The following is a 24,082-nucleotide window of genomic DNA, read 5'->3' as shown; positions in this document are numbered from 1 at the left end:
TTTTTTTTTTTTTTTTTGAATTGTGTGCTAGATTGTTGATAATTAAACACTTAAAATTTGGGGGTTCTATCCTCTTTAAATACGTCCCTTTTTGAATACAATAACCGAATTTGAATTCTCAGGATCCATATGAACAGAATATTCCACCAACCTACTACTTTACTTTACAGCGCTCATGGTAAAAACTAATGTAAAAAGAAAGACCACCTTTTCTACCCCTCTTCCCTCCACTTGCTTCTGCAGGAAGCTCAACATTATGTATTTTTTAGCTCTGTTTTTTCCTGCGTTCTAGGGAGCCTCATCCTTTCCAGCTTTCCCTTCTTTCATGCTCTTCTTCTCCTAAAGACCCATATTCCATATCCATTCCTCTCTAAGAACCATATTTGGTGCATAGATTTTTTTTCTTTGCTTTATTTGGATGAGGAAAACATGTACTTGGCATTCCTCAATAAAATATTTTTAAAACATATATATGACATGAAAACATTATGAAAAAGATCAAAGGTATCACTTTAGCATGTCATTTGAAGAAGGGGAAAACCTAGGGGGTTGTCCTAATCTATTTCAAAATTAAGGTTAGCACAGAAATGATAATTAGAAAATATTAAATTACAGCCGTGGGTTTATAATGCTAAGATTTTATGTGCTACCTTGAATTTCCCCCTTCTAATTTATCATCTTCGAGCCTTTAATATACTTTGGCCTCCAACTTACAGAGATGATGGCTCATTCATTTTTTCCCCAGATCCACATTATTCTTATCTCAGAGCAGAATATCTAATAAAATAGGAAGCCCAGCTTGCCAAAAAAACACCTAACATAGACACTGAGCAATCCATATTAAGAACACAGGCCTCTCTACCATTAGTGGAGAGGGAGAGAGACCTAAAATCTGAGTTGCCTCCTGAATGTACCTTCCCATAGGGTCATGAGGTTCAACATTAACTTAACCTTAATTTTATTATCTTTATCTTCCTTAAGGTTGCCTTAACCTATCACCTCAGTTCCGTGTATATGGGGAGGCTGGTGCGTTCAGGACAACGTGGAATGGTGTCTCCTGTTAGGACGAAACCATCACAGCTATTTCTAACACAGCGCTTCCCCCTTTCTCCACTGCCACCCTTTCCAAAGGCAATATTTATCCTTCCACTCAGAAATGAAAATGAAAGCTAGTGCATGACAGAATGCAAGGTATGATACGAAGTACTTCAAGACATAGCAAGAACAGCTTACAGACAGCATGCCAATGATGATATCATTCATAGACAGCAGTTAATTTGAAAACTGGAAGAGAGAAGCTAATATCTCTAGTGTTACGTGATTTTATACTGAAAGGCCTTAGCATAACGCACACATGCAAGGGATTGGAATTAAAAGTACTTAGTTTGGGGACTAAACACCAGAAAAAGTACAGTTGGGAGCAACTTCACCTTGGTCTGTAGATGAGATAATTTGCTTTATTCTCTAACTAGTTATTGAATGTGTATTAACATTTCCTCAGTTTTGCAGGCTTGAACAGCAGGCTGAATATTAGAAGAGGGCTTTTCTTTTTCCTCTCTTACCATATACACACACCTCTTTTCTGAATTATTTATCATCATTTCTACCAATCCAAAAAAGAAAATCTTAAATCACTGTTAAATATACCTTGACTGAATCCAGGCTAGAAAGTAATGAGCAGCTTTGTATTCTGGATGAACTCTGAAGAGTTTCTTACAGTCATATATTCATCCCTCCACAAAGACAATCCACTGGACTTCAGGGAGTATATATTGCACTCTGTGTATACAGATGCTGTATATATTACTGCTCCCTTAAAATAACAAGTAGAATCCTGAAAAAATAAAAAGAATAAAGATGAAAGACATAACTGCTTAGTTTGGAAATTAAACATAAATTGAGGTGGAAGAAATGCTCATTATTTACTTAGGGTCTGATCCAAAACTCTTTAAAGTCAATGGAAAAGACATTGACCTCACTAGGATTTAAACGCGACATTACAATTAGGTACTTTGGGAGATTGTTTGGGAAAGCAGCATAAAAGAAAGTCTGTACAGAAGTCGGGAAGGAAAGGGTTTCCTGGATGATCTTACATTTTTCTTACATGGGGCAGTCCTGATCTCTGTGAACAAGGACATGAACTGCACTATTGCAGTTATGAAAGAATGAAGTTAGCTAAAATTTTGTGGCATCGGATCAAATAGAAGAAAGGAGTAGAGCAGGAAATAGCATTTATTTGAGAATTTTTTACGTAAACACTGTAACAAGGCAAGGACACCTGAAAGCAGCCACATCTGTGACCTCTGCTTGAGAGGCGCAGCACCTCCAACCTGGGTGCCCACAGAGGTAGCTGAGCTATTCCCTGGATAGATCTGGGGGAGATTATGTTGTCTAAATGAAAACAGGTACTTTTAGTGGGAGAGAGTTAAGTGCTGGTTCCCCCCAAACCTCAATATAAGACTGAACTGTTTTGAACAAATCCTCAATCCTTTGCTTGCTGTAATGTACTTTATCCTGGGCTGATACTGAAAAATACACAGATGATTCTGTTCAGTGATTTTGGGATCACCTCTGAATACAAGATACACTTCTCTAAGGCCAAGCTGCTGAAATCTATGCAGAACAAAAGATAACAATCCAAGCAAAGTCAGTAATTCTCAGTATTCTCACAGTTCTTTCCAATATTATCTACTACTTCCAGTAAAATTAAGCAATGCATTCCTGTACAGATCTTTATAGGAAATCTTCTTATGGTAAAAAATGGGATCTTTAAAGAAATCTTTTTTTTTTTATTCCCCTTCTAGTTTGATTATTTTTTCTGTCTTCTTGGTCTTATATTTGTCCTCAGAGCTTTCTTTTCCTTCATTATTATATTACTTGGAATATTTTGGAGGATATTATTTGGAGGATTTCATTACTGGAATCCTCATAGCCAGTAGCTGTTGTCTTCTTCACGGGCAACTGTGATCAAGTGGTTTTGTAATTTTTAGTGAATATTTTAGTATGGATGCAAACTTGAACAAATGATAATGTGCTTTTCAAATTTTGGTGGAATTCATTTTCTTTTGCTTTTAATTTATGTAACTATTGAACACAGCGGGTTGCATGAAAAAGAAGAGGAAAACAGAGCTTTCAAAATAATTTAAGATACTTTCTAGTAAAAGATAAGTGAGTTTGTTTTGATTATTCCCTTCTTAATCTTATTTTCTGTAAGCATTTTGATACTAAAACAAAATAAAAAGAGAAAAAATCATGTCACAAACCCTAATCACAAATCAAGTTCATCTCTATCCAAGTTAAATGGCATAATTATGTTGTCTTCCAACTAGTTAAAATAACTTAGTTTGGTGATGATGTGAAGTATATAGTATTAGCACTATATTTTAATTTATAGAAAGTATGAGAAAATAGCAGGGAAGATCATCAATTAACAAAGTCTGGAATTGAGTGTTTAACAAAGACTTTGCAGAATTAATTCATTAAAGCAATTTAATTTCTTATATAAGGTTATGGCACCGAACTTTTCCTGCACCATTTTTCTTTAGAGAAGTCCAAAGAAAGAATAAAAAAGGGAATTTAGTGTTTGCTTGTAAAATCACTGGTAACAGAAACCTGAGCCAGCTGAAGTCTTACAGTAAAAAGATTTCCTCACCACCACACTGCTACCGTTTAATTGTTTATTACTTTGAAAATGGAGTCCCAGTAGTAACATTAAAATCTGGTTCTAGGCCAACCAAGGCCCACAAGGTAGGAGCTGGAAAAGATCCAGTTAGTTTACAGCATCACATTTTGCAGTGTCAAAGCAGCAAGTGTTTACTTTGGATACAAAGACTTTGTAATATCTTGTTTAAATTAAATGACGAAAATATAAACATACAGAGATAATTTTTTTTTAAATGTTTAGACTCATCGTAGTGGAAACAACTTGCAATATATGGGGATAAAACTAAACAGATTCAAAGACCATATTCTGGGAAATCTAACTCTTACCTTCGAGGGCTTGTGTCAACCCTGGAAAGTCAGTTGAGAAGTTCAGCTGCTTAAACTTGAGTGCCCAAATTAAAATAATAATAAGTCAAGATTGCGAAGCAGGTGTGAGGAAACTTCATCTTTCACCTAAAGAAGAGTTTTCAAAGCAAATACATGCTGTTTGGCTACCACCCCTATTTACGGCATCTCTAGTGTCTCCCTTGCAGGTACTAGAAGTTCCAGGGCCATGCCTTGAAGGTGGTAACAAGCACTAAACCAGCACAGAATAGAAGGTCCCTATTAATATTTTGCTTCTTAAATTTGCTGGCTAGCATACCCTTTCTCTCTCGCTTGCCAGCTAGAGAGTTATCTCCCAGGTTGCAGACAGTGGAAGAACAGGTAGAATCTTAATTTATACAAGCGCATTTTAATAATGATAACTGATGATTACCAAATTATTCTTACAAGAGAATATGACACACAATATTAGCCTGAACTATTTTTGATTAAAAATCTAAAATCTTTTCTTCATAACATTGCTAGAAATACGATAACACCTGAAATACAACATAAGCACCTGATCATTTTATTTCTTAGCCACAATAATGCTTAATCTACTACATAAGTACCTGATATTTTATTTCTTAGCCACAATAATGTTTAATCCGCCAGATCTCAAACTGCTTTCCCAACTGATGTACAAATAACATGGCTTAGCTGCTAAAGCCACACAAAAAACTGCTACGCCACGAAACAGATTAGAGGAGCTTTTTTTCCTGGCACAGTGTGTTTGTTATGAACTCTCCAACCAAATATTGTGTTTCACAGAACTGGGCTTTAAAGATCATATTAGCAAAGACTCAGTCCCTGTCTTCCAGCCAAAGAGACATTTAGAATGGAGTATTGTATTTTAGCTTGGTTATCCAAAATACAGCTGCAAAGGGAAGGTTATTCAGAAGTTATCAAGCAAAAACAAGCCCCAGAAGATTGTATTCCAAGTACCAGAACATTGTTATGGTATTAAGAAAGATATAGCATTTTGCTCAGTCAAATTGCTTACTCAAAATCAACTCTTATAAACATGTACTAAGCACTGTAAGAAGCTGATATTTGAGACTATATAAAGCAACTAGTTACAAGGGAAGTTACAAGATCCTTCTTAGAAATTGTGGGATTGATAGAAACACTAGTTTAATATTTCAGAATGGAGCGGAAAAGAATCACAGTATATGATTCTGGTGATATGATACACACATGGTTCTGTAATATCCTCTCATCACTGAATACTGTCTCTTCAAAAAGAAAATCCTTAAAGTTTTTTTGCTTAACAGAGAAGATCACTTTGTAGAAATGTGCCCCGGGCTAAAAACTGGTTGGTGAAATAAACATAGACACATCTGGTGCCTACTGTAGAGTTGTACACACAGGTTGCAGAAGCAACACAGAGACTATATATTTGTTTTAGAAAAACACAGGAAAAGGGCACATGCCAAAGAAAACTCTGTAAACCTCCAGGAAAAAGAAAGCAGCGGTGCAAACCTGAAGCAGAACCGGTGCCATTCCTGCATGGCCTTTGGTAAAGCTGTCACAGAGGCTGCATGGGCTGATTAATGAACCCCTTGCACGATGGCCTCCAATACCTCCTGTAGTTCTGCACTTAAATCTGTGCCACAGCGGGCCCAGGAGTCGCCTTCTGTTGGTGCAGGGTCCTGACATTCCTGCTTTCTTTCCTACCTCACACGTGCACGGGTGGGTTTAGCTTGTAATTATAGGGTTTTATAGCTCCCTTTCAGCACACCAGCAAATAACTCAAAGTCAAAAAATTACACACATTCAGCTCTTCTCATAATATCTCATTTCCTGGTTGACAAGAACTAAGGTGGAAAAAAAATCAGATTTCATACTATTAAATCGGGTTTCATACTACTGTGATTTCTTATAAACCTCTCCACATTGAAATAGAACCCTGTAAAGCACAAACACCAAAATAAACAAATTAATTTGGATTTAAGAGAAAAGTCACCATACTTTCATACATGCCAAGCCAGCAAAGCATTGAAGCAGTGTGCTTAACTTAAAGCATATAACATTACAGGTGAGGTGGTATGCTCAAAGATTGGCTTATGCTCCTTCACTTGTCTGGGTCAAGACTGAATTGGCAACCTTTGAGTTCACTACTCATGTGGCATCACCATCAATATAATATTACCACAAGATAAATATTGGAATTCTGCTGAAACTTTTCCCAAAGATCCCTGCACGTCTTGGTCTTATCTGGAAGATTTACTGTGCTGCTTAGCTATATCATAGTGTTCATCAGAAAATGCCACGATGAGGTGGAAGTGAAGAAGCTGAGCACCAATACCTGGAAAATCCATTCTAATACTCAGTTCTGCAATATTTTGTTCAATCCAGTTTGATCCCATGCATCAATTCAAGTAATGTATTTGAGAAGTCGCTCTTACAAATCAAGTGATTGAAAGTTAGGCATGGGGTTTAGAGCCTAAGGGAAAATGCTCAGAACTTGCCAGGATATTTACTCTTCCGTAGCAGTTATTTTTAACACTATCTTTCCTTCTGATCTAACGTGACTTCGAAAACTGATGAACGTACCTTGATTGATGTCACTGTAAAATATCTTTGTCCATTTCCCGGACAAGTGTTGTTTAACAAGGTATCATGCTTTGATTTACATTGAAATAATCTCAGTAAAGGCAGCAGAGCAGAATACAATGGAATCAGTAGAATGTGCCAGGTTGGAGGAAAACTACTTGAAATTATCTTTTTAGCTTAACTCAGAAAATCAGAAACATAGCTCATGTTTGGATTTCCTTAACACTATTAAACAGAGATAAAAAATTCCAATCAAAACCACAGATTATTAGAGACAGACTTTCGAAGGCGCTTCCAAAGACGCACACACTATGCTTGTACACACTTTTTCCCCAAAAGCTCTCATGTTCACACAGATCATGACAGAGTGCACTCTGCACATAACAGAAGCTAATTTTTTTCATTTTAATCAGCTAGTACACAAGGTTTAGAGCCCCTAATTATTACAGTCGTGTCAAAAAAAAAAAAAAGAAGAGAAAAAAGAGAGAGAGAGAGAGAGAGAGAGAGAGAGAGAGAGAGAGAGAGAGAGAGAGAGAGAGAGAGAGAGAGAGGAGCATACCATAAACTTTTAAGTTGAGGTTTTTTAATTTCTTGTGTCAATAAGGTAAATTTGAATGCACTGTTCCCTACCTGGGTACGGAACATGGAAGGTAAAAGATGAGACTGAAATCCTCTGGTGAGTAACGTTGATTAGGCTTTACAAGCATCATTAAAGTCAGAGGCAAGTCACCCACAGTCCCAAAGGAAGCAGTACTCTAGGATAAATAAGAAAACAGAGAAGTATAATATAAACAAAATAATATAAACAAAATGCTCAAAACAAATGAGGTTCTAAATATTATTATTTTATAAGACAATTCATCATATTCAGATTTTAATTTCAAAGTTTGTCATGTAATTTAGCATTCCTATTGAAGAGATGTTAAGAAAGGTCACTTTGAGACTGAGGGCATAGACTGTATGAGGAATTTGCTTCATCTACTTGTTTATATTTTATTTCAGATGTATTTCAGTAAATGTGTAGATTGGCCAGTTCATCAAATGATTCTTTTATGATTCTTTTTTTACCTGTAAATATAAATCTATATCAAATAAACATCTATCAAATATAAATCTATATCAAATCCACATCCCCAACTCATTTGCTGCACATACGCCCTCCTCATACCCCTCTTTTAAATCCTTTTCAGACCCCCAAGATTAGAACTGGTTTTAGTCCAACCAACCTATGAGAATGCTTTCACATTCCTTATATTTGCACGCATTAATTATTAAAAGATTTTCTTAACCCTTACCCACTGATCCCTAAGAAGCCTTAAGAGCAGCTTTTCCATGAGAGAGTCCAGTCTGCTCTACTTGCAGACCACTTTCTAATGTTCTTTAACCTTGTGTCACTTGGGCTTCTCTCTCTCCAAACAGATATATTTCAGTAAGTGGCTCATTAGCATTACATAGGAGAAGAATCCTTATTTTTTCCTCTTAAAACCACCGTATCCTTTGCTATCTATCTCTGGTGTTTGTACTGATACTACAGCCACTTCAGTAAATTGAAGCTCTTCCACAGATCTCTACTCCAAATCAGCGCCAGGCTCCATTCTTTGGCTGAGTTAAATGCCAGACGTTGTTTATACAGTGGTAATCAACATGGTAAATTTAGAATATACTAGAATAAATTATGATAAATTTGCTGCCTCGGGATAAAGATAACATACGGGTAGAGTCACTGGTTATCTCTTAAAAAGAGGGGAAATTGATGAACAGGCATTTTTTTTTCCTTCCAGGCTATCATAATAAATGTTTTTTCCTCCTCTGGGAATTGCAGAGAAAGAAGATGAGACATGTGGATCTCATGAACCCTGATGCTAAATACAGCTACAACTTTTGAAAGTCTGTCGTTCCTATATTTCAAGCTGAACTTCATATTCATTTCTCAGCATTAAGAATTGTTTTTTTTTTTTTTTTTTTCCCAGCCCCCCACCATCTCTGCTAAGGTCAGGAAATGAACTGTGTGCCATCAGAGTGCAGAGCCTGCAACACACGAGGAGCCAGATAGCGCTCGTGCATCTTCTTCCCTCCAGCTCAGCAGCATGAAACGGCCACTAGTGATAAAGGACCTCCTGCTCCAACAACAACAACAAAAGAAAGAAAAGAAACAGTTTCCTTGTGACTGGGATTGTACTTCACTTTCATTCTTGCACTAGTTGCTTGAGAGATTACATAGGAAAGCTAACTTACATCAAGAACAGGTTTCCAGAGAATATCCAGTTGAAATTCAAACTATTTTCAGAATAAACAGATTTTTTTTTTTCTTGCTGTCAAATACTTTTTCTAGGCCCAAATTAGCAGGAGGAAGACGACGTGCTTACGCCAGGTATCTGGCCATGGTAAGTTTTCTGGGGAAGGATGACAATTAGGCTCTTCCCCCAAGTCCTAACCTACCTGCAAAACATGGCAGTTCGCCATAAGAAAATTTACAAGAACATCCTGCTGTAAACAGAAAGATGAGTAAAATGTAGCTATAAGTCACACACACATACACAGAATCTGTACTTGGTCCTTTGTCAAGCTAACAGGCTTGTGCTTCTTCAGTTTCATTTTCCATGTCTGCCTTTCAACTCTACCAAACTTTAAGTATGTGTTTAAGTCCAACTGGCTTTAACAGGATTTAAGCACATGCTGTGCTTCACTGAAGAGGAAAGGGATTACTCACATGCCTACTCACTTAAATTATGTGCTTTGCTGAATCAGAGAATTTATGTGCTGCTACATTAGCGCTGAGAGAATATACAAAGGTAGGAACTTGGAGCCCAAAGCTGTTTTTGTCCTGACTTCGGATCTGGTCACAGATAATGAGGCGACAACACATCTCTTGGTGCACCATCAGGGCAGGGGCTACATCACAGGGAGCAGGGGGGAGATGCATCCATACCCCGGCACTCACAAATGCACTGAACCCAGATGAAGAGCAGTGGGACTGTGAGGTGAGACCAACTGCATGTACACAGCTGATAAGCAACACAGCCATCTCAGAGGTTCCTAATGCCGAGTCCTCCAGAACGGTAGCAGAGATACAAAATTCCAGCGTCGTGTCTTGTTTTCTTTAGAAAAGGGAATAGAAGATTTTATTTAAAAGTCCTAAGTCTAAGGAGAACCTTGGCTTCCCACAATGTGGAAAGTGCTTTGGTATGAGACAGTTTCTGGAGAGAACCTGAAAGGAACCAAGGTGTCTTGCCACAGGGAGAGGTTGGATCACCTGAGTGCTCTTCAGGTCGGACAACACTGGGTGAACCGCTATCTCTGTCCACTTGGAGGTTCAGAAAATCCCATCATCTATCACCAAGAGCATTAGAGCGACTTGAAGCACTTCCCAGCGCCTCAGCCATGTCACTCTTTTCCCGTATGCCTCATTCTCTTTTCTTTCACTAACTGCAGCCGTACAAACACCATAACATTTCAGAAAGATATTTACAGTCTCAGGAACCCAAGTGAGCAGCATTTCCCTGCAATCATCTCACCCTATCAATTAACTCTAGAGTTTTCCCTGTGCTATATTCTTCCAGATTTTTTTTTTCCTTCAGCTCCTTTATTTTAAGCATGGCCAATCTAATGCTCGTACTGGGAAAATTTACATCTGGCTGGATTGTGGCCATACCGTGTAAGCAGCATCCTGGCTACCTGGCAGAAATGCCTTATCCTATAAACAACATCTTAACCCTGCAGCACACAGCACTCAGGAAATCTATAGCAATATTGAGCTGTAAAGATAACTTTCAAATTTCCATTAACTCTTTTTCTTAACCAGACAAATTATACAGCTGGCTATTACTCCTAAAATTCAGGTATTTGTACTTGTCATCATATTGATATACAACTTTAAATAGATACTGATAGTTCTTTTCTTGTGCTATTTGAGAAAATGATGTGTGTTTGGGAAGTTTGTGCTTTAACCCCCCCCCCCACTCCCTATATACACACACCAAAAGCAATGTTTAATTTTCCAGAGCCAAAAATGCAATGAACAAATGAATGATCTGGGATATGCTATAGGTGAACCACTTTCACAACATGCCTCAAAAATTGCCATTTTGAAAAACACCTCTAGAGATGATAAAGAAAAAAAATCTAATCAGAAATTCAGGCATCCTTTTCCCCATTCAAATGTTTATGTTTATACATGCAGACATGTAAACACACAGACAGCATTTAAATAAGAAAAGTACAACTGCAAACCACCTCTGGTTCCTAACTGTTTCTAGCTTCAGTTCCTGGTCTCAGGGACATCAGTCTAGTTCCTGTCCTGGAGTTGTCAAGCAAGCATTAAGGCAGGATTGATAGATGCCCTTGATAGACTTGCCATAATATACTGTCCATTCCATCAACTCTGTTCATTTCTAGAAGTGCAATCATCATAATTGCTCATTTTGCAATTAGAAGTTTCAGTGTGAATAAGCCATACTCAGTTTGAAGAATGGCCACTCACATGGGTTTCCTGACTTATTTTACTGCTTGAAACATGGCAGTGGCTCAAGGTCTACACCCAGGATGGGGCCTCCTCATCCCAACTGTTGTAGATCCTCATGTGAAAAGACAGCCTGAATCTCCAAGAACTCTCACTCTTTAGGAGGGATTTGCTGAGACAAAAGCCAGGTATGTGCTTTGCTCTTCCTAAAGACTGTCTATAAATAAAGGAGAGACAGGGGAAAGAAGTGCTACTGTGGAGCGCCTTATTTTATAGGTAGAAAGTTGAGGCAGAAGAGTATTCGAAAAGTACTTTTTTTTGAAAGTAGTGTTTTGAAGTATTTAAATACCTTGTATGAAGTAAATAAATCTGGGCCAAAGTGAACTAAGACTTATACAGAAGGCTGGGACTGAGTGGGAAAATTATTACTTGTTTCCGAGTCCCACACCAATCACAAAACTCTCCTCTTGCTAGTCAATCTGCTTATTAAATAAATTCAGAGAAATCTCCCATTGCAGGAAGTCTGGGTTTCAGAGAGACAGTTCTCATGCTGCTAAAAAAATAATAAAAAAAAAATCACTAGGAATGAAAGAGTTAACTCTATACACATGTAATAAAGATATATCAGGGCTTTCACACTTTTTTCCATTCTGTAGTTTGCTCCATACTTCAAAAATGTATTTAAACTGAGTGACCATGTATGTGAAGGAAAACGTTACAAGCAGATAAGTCTTCTAGTTCTGAATGCCTGCCAAGGCAAAACTGTGTGGTTTGTTTTAAAAGGAGGAGTGGTTATCACTCAGAACGCACCATTCCATTTTAACCAGCAGGGGCAAAATTAATGCCTACAATTTTTACTTTTCATTGAAATAGAACTTTAAAGAAATAAAATCTGGATTTTTTTTGGCTTACACTGAAACAAAATATGACAGAAATTTACATAGAGGGAACTTGTTAATACAAAAAGAAGGCTATTTCGGAAAACTTTTGTGGGCAAATAAAATCCCACAAGGGTTTGCATACAAGGAGTTCTTAAGGACAGGTGTTATGTAATACAATCCATATTACAGTGTCATATAATTCACGTGAGATCAGGTACAAAGAAAAAACGTCTAGACTTTATTCAAGTTTGTGACTTAATTCTTATTTTACTTACACTGATCTTGCATCCACAAATATACACACCTCCCCAGACTTAGAGGGTCTGTCAAATTGATTATCAGGGTAATTAAGAGGTGACTAAGCCTCCCACTTACAATGACTGGGTTCCTTTCTATTTTAACTCACAACTGAGTGTACAAGTGCAAAACATCAGAAATAATATTTATCATCAAGAAAGACTCATGAGAACTGAACAGCTCACATACTTCATGTGATTTATCTCAACATGGCTTGTCAAGAACAACATGAACTTCTCATTCTTTTTATAAGAGGAGAAGCAGATTTTGTTCCAGGTGTAAAAATGGATCGATTTCCCTGAAATCAAAGAGAGCTACAGAAGATTAAAGTCCAAGGAAGACCGAGTCGCATCACATCCATAACAACTGCTCTGAGCAAGAGAATGCAGATTTGTATTACTTCTTTTATAAGTAGTTTTCATTACTAAGCTATTGTATGAGTCAATTTATGAAATGTGGTACATCTTAGTTACTCAGAGTGAATTTTAAAATCTTTATAATCAAGAATCCTTAAAATAAAGCATCCTTACAATAGGGAATCTTTGTTTTGTTATCTAAAGACTTTGAATTTAATTGTTTGTGTCATTCCCTCACCTGCCCTTAAGCTCCTTTGCTCTGGACACAAGAGAAAATCCTTTGAAAACACATACTAATGCACAGGAAGGGAGGTAGCCACTAGGTGGCAATAGAAACCCCTCAAATAATCTAATATTACCCACGAGATGCTCTTCAATAGCTATCAATTTCAACTAAGAAAGTGCCGAATCAAAAGAAATCAAACAATTTTCCTATTGCTCATTAAAAACTAAGTTTTCAGTCCAGTTTTCTATAAGATTAATAGGGAATAACTGATATAGCATTCTGCCTGGATAATTTCTCTTACTTATCTTTGTACTTTTTCCTAATGATCATTACTTAATATGACATGCAGCAGAGAAATTATTTTCAATTATTATTTCAGCATAGTAGAAAAATATGGTGATAATTCATGCTGTGGTTCAGAAAATTAGCACTTTACAATCATTACAGAAATCTGATGGCTGAAATAACCACTACTCTTAGTTTTTGGAAACCATTAAAAGTTTTAAAATAAGCTATTACTGGCTTTGATTCTGATTGCATTTCACATTTTGTTCTCAAAAGCTAAACTTTTGGAGGGTACTTTTGATTTTTACTTTTGAGGACTTTGAAATCGCTCTTCAAATTTGAGTTACATATCCAGAAATTATATATCCAAAATATCTTGAAATAAAATATCTTGATTTAAGAATTAAAATAAACCTATAGACATTGGAAAGATGTTCATCTGCATATGTGCAATTCACCACTCTTCTAGACATTTCACATTGTTCATTTTCACAGCTTGCAAGTTGAAAAAATAAAAATCATATCCTATTGCTTATATACATTAGGATAGAGTTAAGATTAGAGGGTTAAAATTGCATAAGGATATGATGAAACACCACTTATAATGTGGTGTTTCCATTTTCAAACCTTAGAATTTTCAACTTTCATTTTTAATATTGCTCTTTGTATATAGTTTCCAAGGTTTGTTTGGTTTCGCCACGAAAAATTCCTGCAAAAATCTCCTCGTCCTTAGGGTTCAGTTACGGAGATACGGAGTTACGGAGAATACGGAGATTCTTACCTCTAAGCTTCAGAATTAGTGAGACCGCTACCACTGCAAGACTTGGCTGCTAGGACCAAGTGCTACTTTGAGGTCAGTGATGGAAGCTCATGAGCTTAATCTAGCCCTTCTCCCCATTCCCAAATGTAGGGAATTTTCTGTGTGTATAAATTCCTGAGACACCACAGGAGGGAAAGAAATTGGTCTTAAATGTCCCCTCTACGATACCATCTCCACCAAATCCCATTAACTCCCTCAGCTTTCGTATGATCCTGGTATTACCTTACTGTATTGATGGTCCTAGATGCCACCTTTCCTCCCAAGTAGAGCAAGTGAGGAGGAAGAGAAAGCCTAATGCAGAGAAAATTGACCTACAGGGAGGTTCTAAGGACAAGAAACAAGAGCAGAGGAGTGTCTTTTCTTTAGATATTCCTCTGCTGGGCAGTCTTTTAAATGCTAACTTTTAACAGAAACAAAAAAGCATCAAAGCTTCAAAAGCATAATACAATGGAAAAAGTCAGATAGCTTGCCAGGAGCCTCCCTTGTAATTCATTACAAAACACATCCATCAGAACATAAATCCAGACACTCCAGTTTGGGAAAACAGTTTCGCAAGTTCAGACCCAAATTGTGCCAGAATTTCACACATTAAGTTCATCTCTAAAATGAGTAAGAGGAGAGTAAAATTATCAGCTTTAAAGAAAGCAAGTCTAAGTCTGGATTCTGAAAGCCAGACCTGTTTTCGTGTGTGTGTGTGTGTGTGTGTGTGTGTGTGTGTGTGTGTGTGTACAGTATCATGTACTTACCACAGAAATATATTTTTAATTAAAATTGTTGTCTATAGCTTTGAAATGCTGAGAAGACATATTAAGCTCTTAATAAAATAGAAATATAGTCACAGACAGGCATGTGAATACTGACTGACATCTGCAGTTTTTCCTTTTAAAATATGACTGAAAATACATTTGAAAAAAAGCTGGTTTAAAGTTCCAAACCATTATTTCCACAAATGGTACAGAGTCAAACTTTTCATACTTCTCCTACTGATGATCATGAGGCAATGTAATTACTTACACAATTATAAATCTATTGATTAAAAAAAAAACTTGTTTTCACTTAAATCATAAAAAGAGTTACACAGGCAAACATTTAAAATTTTAGATTTAAAAACTAAATCTGATGTGGTCAGAGCATAACTACATTTACTTGTAATTCCCTACAAATGGCATCCATGGGCACACAAACAGAAGATGTTTAAGAGTCTCTTCCTGTCACAGCAGTTCTGTTTATTCCCTCTGGTTGCTCCAGTCTTATGGATATGGGAATATGCAACATCTACAGATACTATCAATAATCAGGGCAAAAATTGATTCAGCAAGACTATTATACAAGTTATCACTTGATGAACACAATAATAAATAAAACTAATTTAAGAGATGTTACTTTAGTGCTAGGTTGCCTAAAGAAGGACACTGAAGAACACAGGGTGAAGAAGAAAAACAATATTTTCTGAGAGCAAACAGATTTGCAACAATCCATTAAAAAAACACACATATTTGACAAGCATACTCCAAGAGTTCACGTAAATCTGCTAGGATACTTCTGATTTTCCTAAAAGGGCCAAGTACAAACAAATTTTGTTTACTTCATGCACCTCTACTGGGGAGCACATTTAATAGACTTTAAAGAAACAATGTTTGTTTGTTAAACTGAGGTAAAAGCTAGCATACTTTTTAAAATCTCTTAAAAAAAAAAAAGAAAATTTTCTTACAACTCAGAGGAAAAAGATGAGAAACAAGGTAATTCTTGTAAAAACTACCATCTATCTCCAAAATACTTCTTGTAGAGCCTATTGTCCTACTTCCCTTAGGTACTCCACTCACAGTTAGAAGACTTGAAAGAACTGGAGTCAAATAAATTTAAGTAAGTCTTCACATCTTATGCTTAAGCATTACCCCAGGAGGATCCCATTCTTCCTGAAACTGGGTAGCAAAAGGCAGTGGTAGGAAACAGAGCAAGAAATAGAGAAGCAGAAGGAGCAGCTGTTCTCCATCCACCACACAAAAATGCTGCACCTGTGGAGGAATGGGATGGATGCAATTTGGGGAACCATTTTTTCTCTGCAACTAGGGTTGGTGGCCAAGTAGGTGGAGATTTTTGGACTGCATGAAGAGTCTCTGTCATAGGAGAAGGCAGAAATGTCCACTGCTCATCTTCCACCATGGTTGTTTTCACCTCTTGCCAGGTTCACCTAGATGAGGTTTTGATGCGAACCTTCCTCAGAGCAAAGTCAACTGCTGCAGCTCAACTTACCACATCATCAAACCAAAACCAAGTGGGCAAACCCCTCTGCACACACCTCTGGAGTGTGTTTGGCACTAACTGGATTTCAGGGGATGCCATAATATGCATTTTTCTCTTTCCAATGGGAAAACTCACATTCTGAGCCAGCCCTGTTGCTAGGAAAGATTTTTAAAGGTTTTGTTTTCTCTCCATTGAAATTTGAGAGTTGTCAAACTGGAGCTGTCTTTCTGAAGGAGGTGGCTATGGGTTGTTTGCCCCCAGGTCCCACAGAACAACTAGCCAATAACTGTATTCTAGCTGTGGCTCTCCTACTACCACGCAGGGCTTTGCATCTCTTCCCATTATTTGGGGAATGATACCCTGGTTGCCGTTAAAAGGGTTTGTTATTCTTTTCTTCAGGCTCAACATAAAACAAAATACACTTAACATTTTATTCTGTTTATTTAACAGTTTATTCTGTTATTATATTAAAAGTGTTTTCTCATCCAGAAAACATTCTGAGTATTTCTCCAGACACCTGTCCAAGCTTTTCCTCTGTACTTCAGGGCTGGCCCTACTTGAAAATATGCTTATTATTGAATGACATGACCTTTAGTCTCTGCTCCTCCATTCAAATATATTCTTATTCCTCACTGACTAATGTGGAAAGTAATGGAATGACAGCTTCCAAAAAATTATATAAAAGTGGTTGTAAATAAAGCAAAGTCTATTTTCAGCATTCCATTTTCAGCTGAAGAGCTTGAGTGCATTCCTTACATCAAGTCATTCCTAATATAGTTCTTTAAATAGAAGAAATCAAAGGGCACAGTTGCAAGAGAAGGACAACTAAAACATGTTGGTGGTTTTTGTTTATATGAGAGTGAGTAAGGTTTGTGAATTTTTAAAAGTTCAAGTATGACAAAAATTTATATACATGTAGAGGAAAAAAAGAATTTGGAAATGGTTCCTAATCACTTTTAGGAAAATTCTTAACTATTCGTTGTGAGAAGAAAAAAAAGCATATATTTATCATTCTCATTTATTTTCTACCAGTCATCGATTATGAATGGTTCCACAGGACAGGAGACCTTTCCTGACAGTTTTAAAGACAAATTTATGAGAGGCAACTTCCTTTTAATGCAGGTACATTACTTTGCTTGACTTTTCCTATTTTTTTCTGCCTGTTTTTCCTCTGATTTCCTTCCACAGGCCAGTTTTGCATTTTGTGTCCTCACTGCCTTTGGTGCAATCATGCTCCATTTGCATCACTTAGGACCAAAGGTGTCTCACTGCAAATAAAATTCCTTGTAAATTCCCTTCCATGTAGAAGCCAGGGGCAAAGCTCCCACTGACTGTAAAGGGGCTGGGATTTTGTGCTTCTCTCTTTAAACAAGAGGCCATCTCCCACACCAGCTACCTTCCCGCCTGAGACTTGGAGAAGCCGTAATGCCAAATCAATGATTTCACAACTGTTTTGTAAGCTAAAATAGGCTGAAATATTTAAAGAGTGTAGGGAAGGAAGATAAATTATTTAAAGATATACCAAGTAAGTATGGGCTGAACTTTAGAAAGGTAACATTTATAGCTTTGCTGTAAGGAAAAACATCCTGACTGTACATTAATCAATCCTGAATAGGGGTATTAAACAAGGCCAACAATTTCAGACTTGGATGTCTAAAGCTAAGTATCTAAATCCACACTTAGGAACTCAGTTTTAGATTACCCGGGTTTGAAAAATGTGGTTCTAATCCAATTTTTTCTTTTCAAATTTTTGTGTGAATATCATGAGCTAATGAAAACAACCGATCCGGCCGAGCCCGTGCGGGATAACAAGAGCACCTCATCTGGTTTCAAAATCCTCACTGCAAGAAACCTTCTGTCATTAACCATAGAACTTTCTCAGACAACTCAACAAGCATAAGGAATTCACCAAACATCAACACACACACACACCAGCACTCAGGAATGCAGTTGACTGCCTGGAAAATACTGCAAAGAAGACGGAAAAAATAAAAGAACTATATCCTCCTTAAAACTTTATTTTTGATCTTTGCTATATAAAGAAACATAGAACTTGAAAGCATTATGTGGCTTCTTTGGAATTATGTGTCCTCAGTCTTGAGAATAAATACTATTTTCGACCTCCTTTTTAAAACATATATTAAACATATTGCCATACTACAATATATTAAAGAGATTTCCCATTTTAATAATAAAAATAACTCATATTAGTTTTAAAGTTGCAAGATGTTAACATCAGATGGGAAACAGTTTAAAAGACAAGTGCTAAAAATAACCTTTAAAATATAGTGTACATTGATGTTTCAAAGATGAGTGAAAGTTACACTTGGCAAGGGTGTTGGATCCTTTCATACGCTGGATATGTTTAGCTTTGGTATTTTCTTAACAAATGGTTAGTATTGGGCCCTAGGTCCCTGGAGGAAAGACATCATCCTGCAGTGACATGTTTCTATACAAACATACTCAAACCAAGGTCATCACTCACCTTCCTAAACCCTCGGCAACACAAGCCAACAACTTAATTTACAGAGAGAAGTTGTATGAAGTGTAGGACTAGCAGATCCCAGGGTCCAGTCAAGGTCTGCCACTGAATTAAGGGAACAGATGGAGTGACTCAAGCTAGAAGAGATTTTTTTTTTCCTACTTCACCCATATATTTTCACATACATCCCTAACTCGTGCTTAACCCTTTCTCATCAGAAAGGATATATATAATAACAGAAATAAGGACCCGCTTCGTTTGCTATACTACTTCAACATAAGACTCGACATTTCTTCCAAATGAGTACCTCATATCTCCATGAATTCAAGCAGCTCCACTGAGGTTAGAGGTTTTGCTCTTTCCAAAATAATTTTTATTAATGTCTCCTATGATCTCAAGTAAATATATATATATATTTTTTTTTTGCATTCTGAAGTTAAGAAAAAGAGCTTCTCCCTTCTGGCATTTGCCTCTTAATAAGCTTTTTTCCTTTTGAGGACCCATCACAGATCTTACTCATTCATTTAACTTAGAGACATTCAAAATTCAAAACTAGATTTACACTCTTATAGAAAAAAATATGTATCCAGAATGGGTTTGTATATCTGGCTCTCTGCTCTGGAACAAATGTCAGTGCGCAGTATCCCTTATTCCATCTTGTGGTGCCCTGCTCTGTGCCAGCAGCAGTAGGGCAGATGCTCCGTTGGTGTGACCTTCCGTTTGGCCATCAGAAGGTCTGGTCACCTTAGCAAGCAGAAAAGAGGAGACACTAATAAATAACATCAGAGGGCGCGAGTAAGAAGAAGCAAACAAAAAGTTGCAAGATGAGGCCTAACTCTGCTCCTGTGTTCACCTCCAAACTAAGTACTAAGATCTCCTCTTGACTTTGTTAAACCTAACTTTGCTGTTTTCAATGGACATACGTTGGCACAAGACTAGATTAATACTGAAGTTTGTCTAGAAACCTCTTGAAGTTTCTGGAATCTGATTCCTGCACTGATCTTGAAGTTGGCTACCTTTTATCTGAACCTCATCTTTCAAAGACAGCTGACAGGGCATTTCAGCTTTCTTGCCTTATTGCAAGACTCACAGATGGGGAAGTCACACACACTCATAAAACTGAAAGAAAGAGGAGTCATTTTCTTTTCTTTACTGATGTCCTGTTCAGAAAAAAACCTGACACACTTTGCTTTTGTATATAAACAAGATGATCATCAGCTTCACTCCAACCCAGCTTGATAATGCAAGCAAAAATATCCTTAAAATAAAAGTGTTTAATCAAAGCATTTCTTTTCCCAATGTTTATGAAGACTTTTTGAATGGAAGAGATAATATTCTTATCTTTTAATACCTTGGTTTTGTTGTTTGAGAAATAAACAGCATTGTGAGCTCAGAATCTCTTCATCGGGTTTGTAAAGGAGCAATGAGATCCAAACTAAGGACATCAGGCACAATTTCAATTCCTCCCATTTTCTTTCTTTCTTTCTTTTTTTCTTTCTTTTTTTTTTTTTATCAGAGAGCTATATATTGAAGTTCTAAAGCTTTCTGATAACATATGTTGGCGTCTACAGTGTAACATTCTGAATATCAGTCTGAATATTTTTTAAGTTGATCAGTTTTTCAAAATTATAGTTACTGACATTCCAAACCTCAAATTATTTTTAACAAGATAAAAATTTATTTTGCATGTCCCAGTTTAACTATCACAAGTCTCCCCCGTAAAGAAGTTTACCTCATGCAGTGATTGCAAATGCCCAGAGAAAACTGCTCTGAAGTAGAAAAAAGAGTCTTTTTTTTTCCATATCTCAATTTCATTTAGGCTAGTTAGATTGCTCAAAATTTTAAAATATTTCATTTTTAGTGGAATTTTTTTTCCTTTTAATAACAGCTAAAATTAGAAATAAAGTTGTAGTTAATCTGCTCAATGAGGGTCAGTTATCTAACCAGACCTGTGAGTTGTAAATACTGACCATGAGAAAAATGGCAGACATCCAAAACTCTTAGTGGTTTCATTGCATGTAATAGGAATGACCTCAAATTTTCACTCTTTTGTGCTTGTTTGTTTGTTTGTTTGTTTGTGTGTGTGTGTGTGTGTGTGTGTGTGTGTGTGTATGTGTGCACCATAGCTTTTTGGAACAGGATGAAGAGAATGCAATCTTTCACGGCACTAAACAGAACTCTGGAAAGTGGAAAGTCTATTAATAAATAGGTGAAGACAGTGTTCAGACAATTATTTACTTTATTTAGAGTATCTGTCCCTCTTCAGGAGAGTCTGGCTGAATAAACTTATAATTTCTGATTGAATAAAATGGGAGGGGTCACCACTTCATCCTTATATTCCTGTAACATCTGCTACTGGTCACTGGGGCTTTTCCTAAATTAAAGCCATAGCCTTTCCCTTTGCCATTACTTTTAGCTACCCTCATTAGTGGTTTTATATAATATATATCATATAGTTATCTAAGAAATATAGTTATATGTTGATTTATATTATTAGAATTTAATATTTGAATATTTGGGCAGCTTGGTGTAGCTTGGGCATCCCTTGAAAGGGATGAGAGTCTTCAGTCGTATAAAATCACGAGTGGTGTAAACTTATTTTGCAGTGAAAACCTAATGAGCAATCAGAACCTTGTCTGTCTGTTGTACATCATGAAAGATCAGCAATTTGCTTTGGCAATGGGCAGAGAACTCTAGTTTAATTTGCTAATGCTGCATGGCAAAATGTACATTAGTAAGGAGTTCCTTACCTCTCAGGATCTGCAGTTCTTTGAAATGTGTTATCCACATGTGGTCCATTCTTGGACTGTACGTGCTCCCTATGCCTGCAGCTAGCCATGAGCACGCGCACGGTAAAAATGGACTCCATGTGGACAATTACTCAATGAAAAGAAGAAAGTTATTTAGGTTGCAAAGTCAAGCAGTAAAAAATTAGGAAATGCCAAATTTACTGTTGTCTGTGGAATGGTGACCTCAGTGGAGAAACGCATTATTTACTATCATACTGGAAGAAGTCTAATTCTCTTTCCCAAGCAAAAGAATAACCTCTATCTTCTAAGTGTCTTCTTGCCAAGTGCTGAAAATACATGCAGCTCAGACAGTGCCAGAAGTAGAACTCTGAAATTACTATTGCAAAGTCAAAGGAAACAGCTTGTATCCTGTGGGGGGAAGGAGGACAAAACCCCTGGAGTGATTTTCTCTCACTCTCTTTCTTTAATTTATATTGCCTTGATTTGCATTCTGTTGTTTTTCAGACATGTAGGATCCATTTGTGTGTGCATCCCCTTCCTGGCCTTCTGCTTCCTAGGTAGATCATCTGCTGCATTCTTACCCATCGATGAACAGGTTCTCTAGGAGGACAAGGAACAAGCCTCCCCTTACTCAACACAGGGCTTTTGCACAGTCATTGACACCATTCTCAACCCAGGACAGACTTTTCCACATGTGGGGTAGTTTCTTCTGCTAGGTGATAATAGATTTTCTCAACATAGTCTTTCATCCATTTATGTCAAAAATTTATCCAGTTTTTACTTCATTTATAACCCAAACTTCCTTTGCTTAGCTGTTTTCCTCTTCCCTCTGCTGGCCGAAATTCCATGTTTTCCTTTTCTCTCCCTTGATTCCCAAGCCTAGCAGTAGCTTCATGGAAGCCTAATGTTCTTTTCTTATAGTACCTGAATAAAAAAGTTAAAATGCATTTCTCTTTTACTCTCTAATCACCATGAATCTAAACACATCATGAAACTGAAATCACCAATAATATCTACCTCGAACTGAGTTCCACCTTTCTGCCAAACTGGCCCGTTTCATCCGTATCATAAAATAAACTTCAGTCATATCCATAGATACACATATATACATATATACATATATATACATATGTATAATGGAGAAAAATATTAATCTATTATATTTATTTTACTGTGGAATAGTTAGAATTTGGTGATAAGAGTTTCAGGTAATAGACATTATTCATTTTGAAAAGACTATTTAAAGAAAGGAGAAGTATTTAAGGGAAAAATGAAATATATAAGGAAAGAATAAAAAAAAAAGGAATTTTCATCTTTAGTCATTTATTTTCTTTGATCTAGAAAAGGCTCTTAATGATAGTTTAGAGTTTTTGTTTTGAAATAAGCAATAATCTAATCAGTGGACACAATTTTCATTGCGTATAGACACGCAGCTCCTAATCCCTTCGCATGGGCTGTCTGTGCATGCAGACAGAGTAACCATGCACATAAACAGCCACGTCAGCTCACGTGCCCAGGTCTATGATTTATACTCGTGGCTAAGATAACGGCATGAAAATGCTAGGCATGCAGCCACTCTTCCATCTGAAGCAAGAATATGAGAAGAAAGCTGGAGCTCACTCAGGACGGGCTGTTAAACTATTGGATCATCTGTTTTGATCTTCTGTTCGAATCACTGCAGTTCAGCCAGGTTCTCCTGCACAGACAACATCTCAGGCTAAAGCAGCTTGTGTTTGGCCAGAAGGATGGCCAGTTTTGACTTAAAGACAGCAAGAGAGGGAACAAATGCAGAAGGGACAAGTTTGTTTGATTTTTCTAGCGGTCTCTCTTTTTATCAGAAATCATGTTTCGCTTTTTATTTGAATGTCTTGCTCTAGCTTCCAGTTATTGAATCTCATTTTTCATGTCTCTAGTTTGTGAGATTCACAAACACTTCTTTCTTTCTATGGAGGCAGTAATGCCATATAACCAAGTTCCCTGTCAGTCTTCATTTTTTTGAGAAATAATACAGATGAAACATTCTCAGTTTCTCAGTTGTGACTTTTTCTTCATAAAAATTTCAGATGCCCATTTTAGTTCTTCAGTGTATTTTTAAAAAGCTGACAACAGGGTTCATTACAGCTTATCTGATGTTAGACATAATCATTACCAGATAATCATTACTAGATACACCAATAAAGTCCTGGTTTATGCTCTGGTCTCCCTATATACAAAGACTGAATATTCAGCTCATGTCACCGCAGGTTTCTGCTGCAGCTGATGCTCATCTGAGTCCTCATTTTGACTCCTAAATCCTTTCTGAGAGCCACTGCTTCCCAAGATATCCTGTCCCATTCTGGAAATAGGCCTTGTTTTTAGGCATAGATTAAATTGTGTACATGTCAGTACACACAAGAGAATTGGGCTTTAGAGAGGTGCTTAACAGCTATATCGAAGTATCTCCAGCATGGATCTAAAAGATAGATCTTTCCCTGTAATTTAGGGCCTTTGACTAATTATTTAACAGCTATCTCTTTATCAGCTTTTAATTGGGTAATAAAAGGTCTTTGTTGTCACTCCAACATTTATGAGACCATCAGTGTAAGAAATAGGGGCAATTCTAAGGTTAAAAATAAAAGAAGAAAGCAGAAGGTCTAGAAGTTTCTGTATAACTTACCATTAATACTGCTATTTGGACACAGCTCACCCCACTGACCAACA

General features: G+C 36.9%; 1 long non-coding RNA gene across 4 annotated transcripts in view; it reads right to left on the bottom strand.

Moving 5' to 3' along the window:
- The window catches only part of LOC112955368, a 25,099-nt gene extending 9,273 nt beyond the window's left edge, over nt 1–15,826 (bottom strand). For 2 of the 4 annotated variants that reach the window (XR_003250872.1, XR_003250873.1), the window contains exons 1-3: nt 15,730–15,826; nt 7,213–7,337; nt 1,648–1,834 (exon numbers count right to left, since the gene is read on the bottom strand). This is a non-coding gene — a long non-coding RNA (uncharacterized LOC112955368). Of the gene's footprint in view, nt 1–1,647; nt 1,835–7,212; nt 7,338–15,617; nt 15,637–15,729 lie in introns of those variants that run through there. The other 2 variants (XR_003250870.1, XR_003250871.1) reach the window with 2 other exon arrangements.
- Between the last annotated feature and the right edge of the window lie 8,256 nt (nt 15,827–24,082).

Source organism: Nothoprocta perdicaria, unplaced genomic scaffold, assembly GCF_003342845.1.
Source record: "Nothoprocta perdicaria isolate Ctin4 unplaced genomic scaffold, notPer1 scaffold_56, whole genome shotgun sequence".
Lineage (NCBI taxonomy): Eukaryota > Metazoa > Chordata > Aves > Tinamiformes > Tinamidae > Nothoprocta > Nothoprocta perdicaria.
The sequence above is the reverse complement of the archived record's forward strand: the minus strand, read 5'-3'. Positions and strand labels throughout refer to the sequence as shown.